We start from the raw sequence: 12,543 nt of genomic DNA on the forward strand, positions 1-12,543 counted from the left end.
TGCCAACAATTTGCACATTATATGTATGTCAAGGATTATGACGTGTTTGAGCACATAAAAAACCGCAAGAATAGAAAAGATTTTTTTCAAGAACTTGTTATATCAACATATGCAGATTGCTTTAACTTGTTGCATGTCATAGTTTTGTTTTAGTTTGTCAAGCCTATCAGTTTTTTTCCAATATATTTGTATGGTCTATATATACTTCCACACAAAAAGTTGGTAAGACATACCATATTTGTCTATTTGGTTTGAGTTCTTGTTGTGTCAACTCTGATTGTTGTTCAAGGAAAGTACACACACCCCGATGTTGTTTCGGGGGGGGGGCTCTATTCCTTGTTTTAGATGATTTTTTGAGCTCTTCGAGTTTTGTACTCATCCCTATGTCAATGGTTTGGGATTGAGAGGCGAATTGTTGGGTTTCAAGCCCATGTTATCTTGGTCTAACTCATGGGATTAGACTCTATCAACAAGCTGATGCACATCATTGGTCTTTGTGGAGTTTTCAAGGTAAAGGAATGGCTAGTCATAGTTTCCTATGTATTTAAGTGGTCTTTAATCATTCAAAAAAGTGTGTTTATTCACTTTGGTCTCTCTCTCTCTCTCTCTCTCTCTCTCTCTCTCTCTCTCTCTCTCTCTCTCTCTCTCTCTCTCTCTCTCAATCAATCAATACACGCACACCTCATGCATGGGCCTAATCTTCTTTCACGTAAAAGGCCTCTCTCCCTTTCTCAAAGTTACACACACATCATACTCATATACACAACCATTCTCATACACACTCTCCTGCTTTCTATCACTCCCAAGAGCTATAGGCAATTAAAAAACACACACTCTTTGGCGTCACACACATAAACACAGTTACTCTATAAATGCACGTGTGACTCTCACTCTCATCATCAAACACTCACAACATGCGCACACACACACACACACACACACACACACACACACACAAGAAGAAGATAAAAGCCTTGCCATCTTCACGACACACTATTGCACACAAAAATGTTGGGTATCAAGCCATGTTGTCTTGGTCTAACCCTTGAGATCGGGCTTTGTCAACAAACTGATGCACATCACTGGTCTTTGTGGAGTTTGCACGGTAAAGGAATGGCTAATTTTATTCATAGTTTCCTATATATGTAAGTGGTTTCTAATCAATCAAAATAGCATTGTTTCTTTTTAACTTGTAGATGTGCTTGTTCACCCTCGTTCTCTACACGCTCATCACCTCTTGTACCATGGCTCACCTCTGTCACCCTCCTCCATCCACTGCACCTACAAGTGATGTTAGATCATTGGACGTTGGTTTGTAGGTGGGCGTTGGCAAGTAGTGCAATAAGCCAAGGCGGTGAAGACGACACAGTTCATACAGCTTTTCAAGTTTTCATAGCTATCCTAAGTGATGGATGTAGAGAGCCGTGGAGAAAATAGCCTCCCAAAATGCCACGCAAACAATTCAACAAGTGGGTGGAAGCCGTTGGGGGCATGCAATAGTAATTTTAAATTTTCAAAGCGGCACCACAATGATGATGATGTATGCGACAAATTTGGTACTGGCCATTACCACAAACTTCATGGTGGTCTTTGCACCAAGCAAAGAGTGATGGTCATGTCGTTTTTTCAGATGATTGATGCAATGTATTCTAGACATCATATTTTGTTGCGTCTTGAAGGCATGCCAACAATTTGCACATTATATGTATGTCAAGGATTATGACGTGTTTGAGCACATAAAAAACCGCAAGAATAGAAAAGATTTTTTTCAAGAACTTGTTATATCAACATATGCAGATTGCTTTAACTTGTTGCATGTCATAGTTTTGTTTTAGTTTGTCAAGCCTATCAGTTTTTTTCCAATATATTTGTATGGTCTATATATACTTCCACACAAAAAGTTGGTAAGACATACCATATTTGTCTATTTGGTTTGAGTTCTTGTTGTGTCAACTCTGATTGTTGTTCAAGGAAAGTACACACACCCCGATGTTGTTTCGGGGGGGGGGCTCTATTCCTTGTTTTAGATGATTTTTTGAGCTCTTCGAGTTTTGTACTCATCCCTATGTCAATGGTTTGGGATTGAGAGGCGAATTGTTGGGTTTCAAGCCCATGTTATCTTGGTCTAACTCATGGGATTAGACTCTATCAACAAGCTGATGCACATCATTGGTCTTTGTGGAGTTTTCAAGGTAAAGGAATGGCTAGTCATAGTTTCCTATGTATTTAAGTGGTCTTTAATCATTCAAAAAAGTGTGTTTATTCACTTTGGTCTCTCTCTCTCTCTCTCTCTCTCTCTCTCTCTCTCTCTCTCTCTCTCTCTCTCTCTCTCTCTCTCTCTCTCTCTGCTTTTTTCTCTACATGCTCATCACCTCTTGTTCCATGGCGCATCCCTGGCCCATCCTCCATAGCCACTACAATTAACAAAAAAGATAAAATAAGCTGTAACTATGACCTTCAATGTCAAAAGCAATTGCCAATGACCAAAAGCATGCAAAAGAGATTGTAGATGACATGAAGATGTCAAAGGCATATCTCGACAAGCATCAAGCTCAAAGAAGACCAATCGGATGAGTCTTGACCATTTTGCATTGGCACGGGGTGGCCTTCTTGGGTAGCAAGAAGCCAACACCGGCCTTCTTGGTGAGCAAGCAACCAAAAATGGCCTTCTTCTCTAGCAAGCACCCAAACGGCCTATAAATTATATAATTATCTCAAGTCTACCTTGCCCTATAGTTGAACCCCATCCCACTCTCTCTTTTGTAATTTTAAATCCAAGAATCATTGTGTATTTCACCATGTACAGTGCGCGGTCCATGCGGAGTGAGAGGGAGAAGAAGAGCAGACACAGAGTGTTTGTGGAGCACTCAACATGAGGATCTCTCTCTCTCTCTCTCTCTCTCTCTCTCTCTCTCTCTCTCCCTCCTTCCAATTCCATTTCCAAGTGATCTTTCACCCATTCGCTTTATCAAATAGAAAGCTTATTTTTTGCCTCCCCACCTTTTGAAATCTTCCCTCCCCCCATATGCCATATAACCTTGGACCCTCCATTCCTATTTTAACCATTACCATAAATGTACTCTCACCCAATAGAGTGAAACACTTCCTTTTTCCCCATTACCATGAATGTACTCTCACCCAATAGAGTGAAACACATTTGATCAAAGATCCCATTCTCTCTCTCTCTCTCTCTCTCTCTCTCTCTCTCTCTCTCTCTCTCTCTCTCTCTCTCTCTCTCTCTCTCTCTCTCTCTCTCTCTCTCTCTCTCTCTCTCTCTCTCTCTCTGCGCCCTTGATGGTGATTGATAAAGAATTTCTTTGCCCATTTGGCATCCAAAATTATATTGCAAGGCCATAGGGAGATAGACATGCCAATAACCACCCTACCATACCTATATATAGGCCCTTGGCCCTTTGGCTCTTAGCTATATATAGCCCCTGTACCACATGTGTATCCATTGGCCTTTGGCCAGGGCCGTGCCCTCCTATAGTCCTACCCTTGGCATGACATTACTCCCCCCTTGGAGAAGCATTTTCGTTCGTGAAAACGGAAGTGGTAGGATCTTCATAAGAACACAAATGTTTTCCACAATGGTATCCCTCGTGGATCTAGCTGTTTGTTTGACCGAAACACGGTGCAGTAGGAGGTTCAATGAGATCAAAATAACATCTTGATTTTTCACATTGTTGTCCATTTGCAAGTGTGTATACTCCATTTAGAACACACATGAGCATGCTTAAATGAGTTATCACAACAAAAATGTACCTGAAAGAGTACCGCTTTTCACTTTTCGTGAAAGTAACTTGTTGACCTAACTCATCAGCCAAGTGTAAGTCCTTGACTTGTTCTCAAATTTCATCAGTAAACAACCCCATCATAGATAGTGTTCAAGGTTGAGAACCTGACTTATACATGAAGAGACTAAACCTAGTCGCAAACATGCTTTAACTGATGGTAAGCAAACTCCAAGTAGAGCAATAAATGCTTATTAATTGGACTTCTTGGTGCTAATGTGCGCACTTTGCATATCCTTTGGCACAAGATTACACTTTGTAATCTACCTATCCCCTTGGATAACTGACAGTACTGAGGTGTGTTTCCCGCACGGTTTACAGATAGTCTTCTGAGATGGCTGGTAAATGGGGATCAAAATATCATACAATATTGCTGAGGAATCAACAATTTCCCAAGTAACCATTGTAGATCCACAAGCACCCAAACCAATCCATGACCTCTATTGGTGATTGGTAGACCAGAAAGTAATCTCATAGAGATACTGCACATAGAGTGCAAAATGTTTCATAAGCAACAACTTGATGAATACACATGCCATTCCAAATCAGCTTTTGCTAAACACTAGGGCCCATAACACATAGTGTGCATGCATTTAGTAAAAAACAGATCCAAACCTGTATATCCATAATTGTCCTTGTGAATACTTATGGCGAATGTGATGCTCCTGGCACTCATCGAAGAGGAATGTAAATAGTTGCAAAAAGAAACTAAATACTTTCTATTGCAATCATTTTCAAGCCTTGCTGAAACGTTTGAACCATAATAGAAGGTGAAACAGAAGTAACTTCTAGGTGCAAACAATGAAACTTTTTCATGAACAACTCATAGCGTTGCTATATGTATAAACAACCATTTGTAATGTTGTTTAGCAACACTTGTACCTTAACAAGTCCTTCTAAGTATGCGACAATTTATGGCTACTGAAATTAATCCTGATACACTGTGCTGAAAATGGTCTAGAAAACAGATATGACCAGCACCTAGGGACATCATCACGACACATAATTGAAGTAGTAGCACCAGTGTTTGTCCCAGAGACTCATATTCTCCACATGTGGAATATGTCTCATGGAAGGATGTATGAAAAAACGTCCTTCAAGTACAAGATGTACTTGGGTGTGGAGATAGCTGTAAACACGTATGGGATGTGCGTGAGAGAGACCCTCATTATCCATTCTCCACACTGGCTAAACCAAACTCCTTGAGTTCCTAGAGCATGTTGCATCCCATGTGACAACATGTGCCAAATAAACCCTACAAGTGGTTCTATAACTGCATAATGCAAAAATGTATGTTGGACACAATGGCCCAAAATTCTTGGCTCTTACATGACCATGTCATCTCTCTACAAAGAAAAAATGAATGAAAGCCATCCAACCTAGTCACCCAACTTGAAAGCCTAATGAAAAATGGAACTAAACCAAATCAGATGCGTACCTGGAGGGTGAACATAATATTCACCTATGCGTAGTGAAAGGCATCTGGCCAAATTTCCCGCCTGCAAAGGCCTAGGAATACTGTGTGAGAATTAGTGGAATGCAAGTAGTAATTCAAATGTAACCTTGGGTGTTGCCTTTACAATCTAGACCCCTTGGTTAAATGTTGCATGAAAACTGCTCAACAAGAAGCCGGCCCTTGGCCCTTGCCCTTGGCCTTTTTCCATGACCCCCCTTGGGTTTGCCCGTGGCATTTCATTACTTTTAAGTTGAAAGATGTCCACTACCTCTTGGCAGTTCGTGGACTTCTTGCAAATGCAAGTGTTCAGGTTCCAAGAATGGACCATCAACACTTACTAAGTGATTTAGTAATCACGAGTTGGGGCGTACCCCAAACTGTACGCATATAGGCACTCTTAGTGCTAATAGGAGCTCCATTGAAGTTGGAGTCGTATTGACAACTAGATCTTTTCCACACCGAAAAATCTATAATCTAGGGTTGTTGTGAACAGTCGTGTGGTATGAAATGCTGGCTTCATCCATACACCTTGGTAGAGATAAGCCCTTACGAGTTTAAGATGTTGAAAAACTCAACTTGACTTGCACACTTAAAACTGTGGAGTGCTAAAATAATGCCCAAAAAATCACTAATGGCAAGACCCTTGCTTGTCCATTATAATTGATGGGTACTCAAATGGATAGAAGTGTTTGATCTTGAAATCAATCACTGATGGGCTAAAAACAAATGGCTCATAGCCATGCCAAAATAGATGGAAAAAGATGGCTCTTAGCCCTTCTTGTTGGCGTATTGACATAGAAATATTTCAAGAATTTCATGAAATATTTCCATAAAATCATGCCTAGTTTACCTTTCCCGCATAGAAGTTTGGAAGAGAGAGAGAGAATATGCTAGGCTAAGGAAAATCCATTATGCAAATGTGGTGTATGCCCCGTGCATATGATCCCATGCAAACCATGTCTGTGGTGTAGCTTAGCCTATAAACATACAACTACATGCCCTTGGAGAGAGAGGTGTAGCTTATCCTATAAATGTACAACTGTGTACATGTACCACACCCTCGTGGAGAGATGTACCATAAGTCACATCTTGACCCACTGTCCTTGTTAGGAAATAAGACGTAGCTAAATAGATAATTGAGTAGATTAATTAATGGAGAGAGACAGATTTATATACACGAGATTATAGAGTAGAGAGAGAGAGAGAGAGAGAGAGTACACACGATATACGTGGTTCACCCAATGTGGGCTACGTCCATGGGAAAGCAGCCACTCAATGGCTTTAGTACTTCAAAACAAGAAGTAGTTTACAAAGGGATTATACCCTTAATGGAGCTCCCGCCTTGCTTCACTCTCACCACCTCACACTCACCTTGTTGCATCAACTTCACACTATGAAATGTGTGTAGAAATGGCTTCCTTTTATAGGCCAAAAGGGCTGCCCTCTCTTATGAGAGACAGCCATGTGTAGCCGCCCTTGTGCGAATAAGTCCAAATCGGACCCTCCATTCCGCCCATGTGTGGCCGCCCTTGAGAAGACAAGTCCGCTTTTGAATTCGGCCACCGGCCATTGAATGCGGCCACCGGCCACCGGTCATTGACTTTCGACCACCGGCCACCGGCCATTGACTTCCCACCACCGGCCATCGGCCATTGACTACCGGCAACCGGCCAACCGACCGGTTGTTTTCCGACCGCCGTCCGTCATAATATTCCGGCAAAAAAGAATATTCCGGCAAAAAAAAAGTCTCAGGGGCCTCCGCCCCCGAGGCCTTTAAAGTTTCCCCTGATTCTTGTCCGTGAAAATTTTGGTTTCCGGTGAGTGATTTTCCTTCACGCACGATGGCTTCTCCTCATAATGGGGGCCTTACAAATGTGCGCTTTTACCACAGAAAATTACAAGGGTAAATCAGGCTCCATACTTAACAATCTCCCACTTGGAGACTGATCTCCAAACCAAACCTGTGACTGCTTTCCATTCTGGCTTCTTATCCTTGAATGCCGATTGAAGATGAGCAAAAGCTCAACTTCTCCTTGTTGACCACCTTTGTAAACATGTCTGCAGGATTTTCACTTGTATGCACCTTTCCTAGCTTTAGTTGTCCCTCTTCCAAAAGAGTGCGTATGAAGTGATATCTCACCTCAATGTGCTTTGTCCTTGAATGAAAGGCTGAGTTCTTTGCAAGATGGATAGAGCTTTGGCTATCATTGTAGAAGACACATATGTCTTGTTTGAATCCAAGCTCTTCTAAGAATCTGTGAAGCCACAAAATTTCTTTGCTTGCCTCCGTCATTGCTACATACTCTGCTTCCGTGGTAGAAAGTGAAACCACTTTCTGCAGCTTTGAAGCCCATCTTACTGCTGTGCCTCCAACCATGAACACATAGCCAGTAGTGCTCCTTCGAGTATCTTTGTCACCTGCCATATCTGCATCAGCATACCCTTCTAGAAAAATATCAGTTCCTCCAAAATACAAAGCATTTGTTGTTGTCCCTTTTAGATACCTAAGTATCCACTTCACAGCTTGCCAATGCTCTTTACCTGGGTGTTCCATGAACCTACTCACAACTCCCACTGCATGTGCAATGTCTAGCCTTGTCCAGACCATAGCATACATTAGAGAACCTACCGCTGCAGCATATGAAACTTTAGACATATAGGCTATCTCCTCTTGTGTCTTTGGACACATATCCTTCGTTAGTTTAAAATGACTAGCCAAAGGTGTAGAAACTGGTTTTGCATTTTGCATTGCAAACCTTTCTAGTACCTTCTTGATGTAATCTTCTTGAGATAGCTTTATTGTCTTCTTCGTCCTGTCCCTTGATATTTTCATACCAAGTATCCTCTTTGCAGCACCTAAATCTTTCATTGAAAAAGATTTGGACAGCTCCTCTTTTAGGTCTTTGATGTCCTGCATGTTAGCACTTGCAATCAACATGTCATCAACATACAACATTAGGATGATGAATTTCCCATCTCCCAAATTCTCCGTGTAGACGCAGTGATCCGAGTTGCATCTTGTGAATCCATGATCCAACATCCATCGATCAAACTTCAAGTACCATTTTCTTGATGCTTGCTTTAAACCATACAAGCTCTTCTTTAATCTGCAAACCATTTTCTCCTTACCTTTTACTTCATACCCCTTTGGTTGAAGCATGTAGATTTCCTCCTCTAAGTCACCGTGAGGGAATGCCGTATTTACATCCATTTGCTCAAGATTTAGATTATGAGCAGCTACAAGGCTTAAGACAAGCCTAATTGAGTTCATTTTTACAACAGGAGAAAATATTTCATTGAAGTCAATACCTTTCTTTTGAGAAAAACCTTTTACCACAAGCCTAGACTTGTACCTTTTCTTCCCACCTTCTTCTTCCTTTAGCTTGTACACCCATTTGTTTTGAAGTGCCCGCTTACCTTTAGGCAACTCAACCAACTCCCATGTTTGGTTGCGATGTAGTGAGTCCATCTCCACTTGCATGCTCTTCGTCCATTCTTCTTTGGATTCATGTTGCATAGCTTCTTCATATAATTCCGGCTCTCCAGAATTTGAGATCAAGAGATGGTTGAAGGAAGGAACAAACCTTTCTGGAGGTCTACTTGCTCTTGTAGATCTTCGGGGAATAGGTTGAGGCTCCTCATTTGGTTGACGTTGTTGCACATTGTCACCGTTTGCAGTCCTTGAGTCTTCACCGTCCTCAAGCTCCATGTACTCATCACCTGTTTCTTTTGTTTGTTTTCTTTCCAAGTAATCTTTGTACATATTTTGTTCGTTAAAAATTACATCCCTACTCCTTAAGATTTTACCATCTTCAGGATTCCATAGGCGATACCCAAAGTCTCCTTCTCCATAGCCAATGAAGAAACACTTTTTGGACTTTGCATCTAACTTTGATCTTAGGCTTCTATCTATGTGCATGAAAGCCTCACACCCAAACACTTTGAGAAATGCATAATTCACCGGTTTACCTGTCCATGCCTCTTTTGGAACTCCCCCATCCAATGCCGTTGAGGGTGACCGATTGATTCAGTACACAGACGTACTTACAGCTTCCGCCCAAAGCTCAAGCAGTAGGCCTGCATGTAGCTGCATGCTTCGTGCTCGTTCCATGATTGTCCTCTTCATCCTTTCCGAAATCCCATTTTGTTGAGGTGTCCTTGGGGTTGTCCTTTGCCTCCGAATGCCATTGCTAGCACAAAAGCTTTCAAAAGCTTGGCTGCAATATTCGCCTCCATTGTCGGACCTGAGGCATTTAACCTTGGTACCTGTTTCATTCTCCACAAAGGCTTTCCACCTTTGAAATATGGAAAATACATCGGACTTATTCTTCATGACATAAACCCATGTTTTTCTAGTCGCATCGTCTATGAATGTTACATAGTACAATGAGCCACCAAGTGATGGTGTACTTGCAGGACCCCAAACATCAGAATGAACCAACTCAAGTTTTTTATTTTTTCTTTCATTTCCTGATTTTTGAAATTTTACCCTCTTTTGTTTACCATAAACACAATCTTCACAGAACTCTAAGTCCACTTCTTTCAAACCTGGTAGAAGCTTCTTTGTTTGAAGGATTTGCATTCCTTTGGCACTCATATGCCCAAGTTGGTAGTGCCACACCGCACTGTCAACTTCTGTAGTTGTTGCACAAGCTGAAGGTTGCGTGCTAACAGTACACAAGTAAAGTGTACCGACTTTTTCACCCTTGGAAACCACCAAAGATCCCTTTGAGATCTTCCACCGTTTGTTTCCGAATGCAATGTTGTGACCTTCATCGTCCAATTGTCCTGTAGAGATCAAATTTTTGAGAAGAGAAGGAACATGCCTAACATCTTTAAGCTTCCATTCATTTCCGTTAGCAGTTTTGACAGAAACTGTACCTTTGTCGACAATCTCACAAGCTTCATCATCTCCCAAGTATACATACCCAAAATTACCTTTGGTGTAGTCTTGGAAATGTTGCTTGTGTGGTGTCGCATGGAATGAAGCCGCGGAATCTACTATCCAGGAATTAGACACATTGTCTAATGAGAGAATTAGAGCATCTTGCTCTACTTTACCTGCCACATTGGCCTCCGATGTTGGCTTGTTTTCTTGAGACTCTGTCTCCTTCTTCTTCTTGGACCAGCAATCCTTCTTGACGTGGCCCTTCTTGCCGCAGTTCCAACATTCAAGAACTGACTTTGTGCGTGACTTGCTCCGCCTTGAGCGATCACGACCCTTTTGGTTTTTGAACCTCTCCTTAAGCCTTTCTCTTGTTTCCACTGATAGTGCAGCACTTGATGATTCTCCTGTGCTTCTCCTTCGCATTTCCTCACTTAGGAGAACACCCACAACATCATCAAACTTAAGAGTATTTGTGCCAGAGATAGAATTACTTACAGCCATCACAAGGCTGTCCCAACTATCCGGTAGCGGAAGCATACACAATGATGGACTGTCATACATCCATCGGATTAGTTCGCCGTGCATACATAGTAGAAAATAGAAGAAAAAGCCCATGGCTTTAATGATAGTTGCAACTATCTAAACCATTGGTATACATGCCGTGCACAATTTCACTGGCATGGATACATCACCGTGCACCGTTGCATAGCTTATATCCATATAGTTCCAAAGATGTGTGTCATTGTCATTGATCTAAATTCAATCGATAATATCTTGGCACATAAGAGAATCCGTGCTTCACATGAAGACAAGCAAAGCAGGTTGCTTTGTAAAGTGGCTTCTTATGGAGTTTGCCCAAGCACGTTACTTTGCACAATAGAGAGTTCTTTTCCAGAATGAAAAGTAAAACATAGACAAAAACAAACATAACTTGTAATTGACTAACCTTGTTTCCACGTGTGGGCAAGTTTCTAGTAGTATGCTCGAATCTGGCTCATAGCCATATATGCGAATAACTTAAGAGCTTTTGATGTCTCGCACATGCCTTCTTGGCTTGGTTTAATCTGATCTTAAGTGAGAAAACATGCAGATATGTTGCAAGGAATCCCAAGTTTGTATGTTGATAGCATATGCCGAATGTCGAAACTACTAGACCATGTATTTGAGAGTGAAGCCTTGCATCCGAGAAGTCTATCAGGAAGATTATCTATCAAGAGGCAACTATTGCCAAACACTATCGAGTGCCCTTGGCATCGAAAGTCATAACATCCCGTATGGGTGGTGATTGTATTGGATTCAGCACATAGCTGTGGATGTCAATGTGGTTACCATTGCTTTGTATATTTAGTTTTCCGGCTCCATGGCAAGCGACAACACCTTTGAAGTGATTATATAGCTCGTGCACCTTTGAAGTGATTATATATCCCATGTGTAGAGCCATGCTCCTGAAAGCCTTGCTTTCCCTCTTTTCTACCGTTGCATAAATACCAATAGACCTTGCTAGTACTGCTATCTTATAAGCCATAGTGTTATTGTACAAACCACAAGGCTTGCTTGTACTTTCTTTACTGCGACTAGATATCGTACAAAATGTTACCTTGATTCATGACCATGTGGAGCAAGATTTTGTGCATATACTAAATAATGTGTCAAACAAAACAAAAGGCTTAACGTACATTTGGAAGTACTCCTATCCAGCTGCCTTGCTCACTGTTGGAATTGTACATGCGTGGAAAAATTGCATCGTTGCCTGTGCAATTCCCATAGCTTACATAGAAAGCTTCAAACCTCATGATTATCTGTCCGCACCATGCTTTGCATGCATTATTGTTACCTCGACTATGGCAAGTCTTGGAATCCGACCAAAGGGCCATGGCAATCGAGAAAGTGACAAACCCATGTTGAATGGCATACAAATCATCGTATCATAGATTTTCAAACCAATTCATTATGAGTAATTGCTTGAACTGCTGCAAATTACAAGCAGGGTGCTGCATTAGAAATCTACAAAAGAACGTTGGCATCGAGTAGTTGCTCGAACTGCTGTGCAGCACATGCATCTAATGAGGCGAGGTGTGCCCGGGGTGGGTATGCTCCCTTAAACTATTTTTTACTAAATGGCCCTCCCCTTGGGCAGCCGCTTATGAACAAAAAATAAAAAATAAAATTGTCTGCGCAACGATGGCGGCCTCTGCGCCGATGGGGGAAAGCTTCACCCGCTGCCCGGAGATGATTCTCTGCCAATGGCCATGTGATGAAAATCATTGGTCTATCTATTGCGAACATACAGAGGGAGAGAGCACTCAATTCTATGAAGGTCTATGCTCTCCCCTCCCCCCTTGTAAGAGGGCTTGCACACGCCCTGCTTTTCAAAAGGTTCACCCGCCTCCTCTGCTAAGCCCTCT

This window comes from Adiantum capillus-veneris, chromosome 25 (assembly GCF_014529385.1).
Source record: "Adiantum capillus-veneris isolate H3 chromosome 25, ASM1452938v2, whole genome shotgun sequence".
NCBI lineage: Eukaryota > Viridiplantae > Streptophyta > Polypodiopsida > Polypodiales > Pteridaceae > Adiantum > Adiantum capillus-veneris.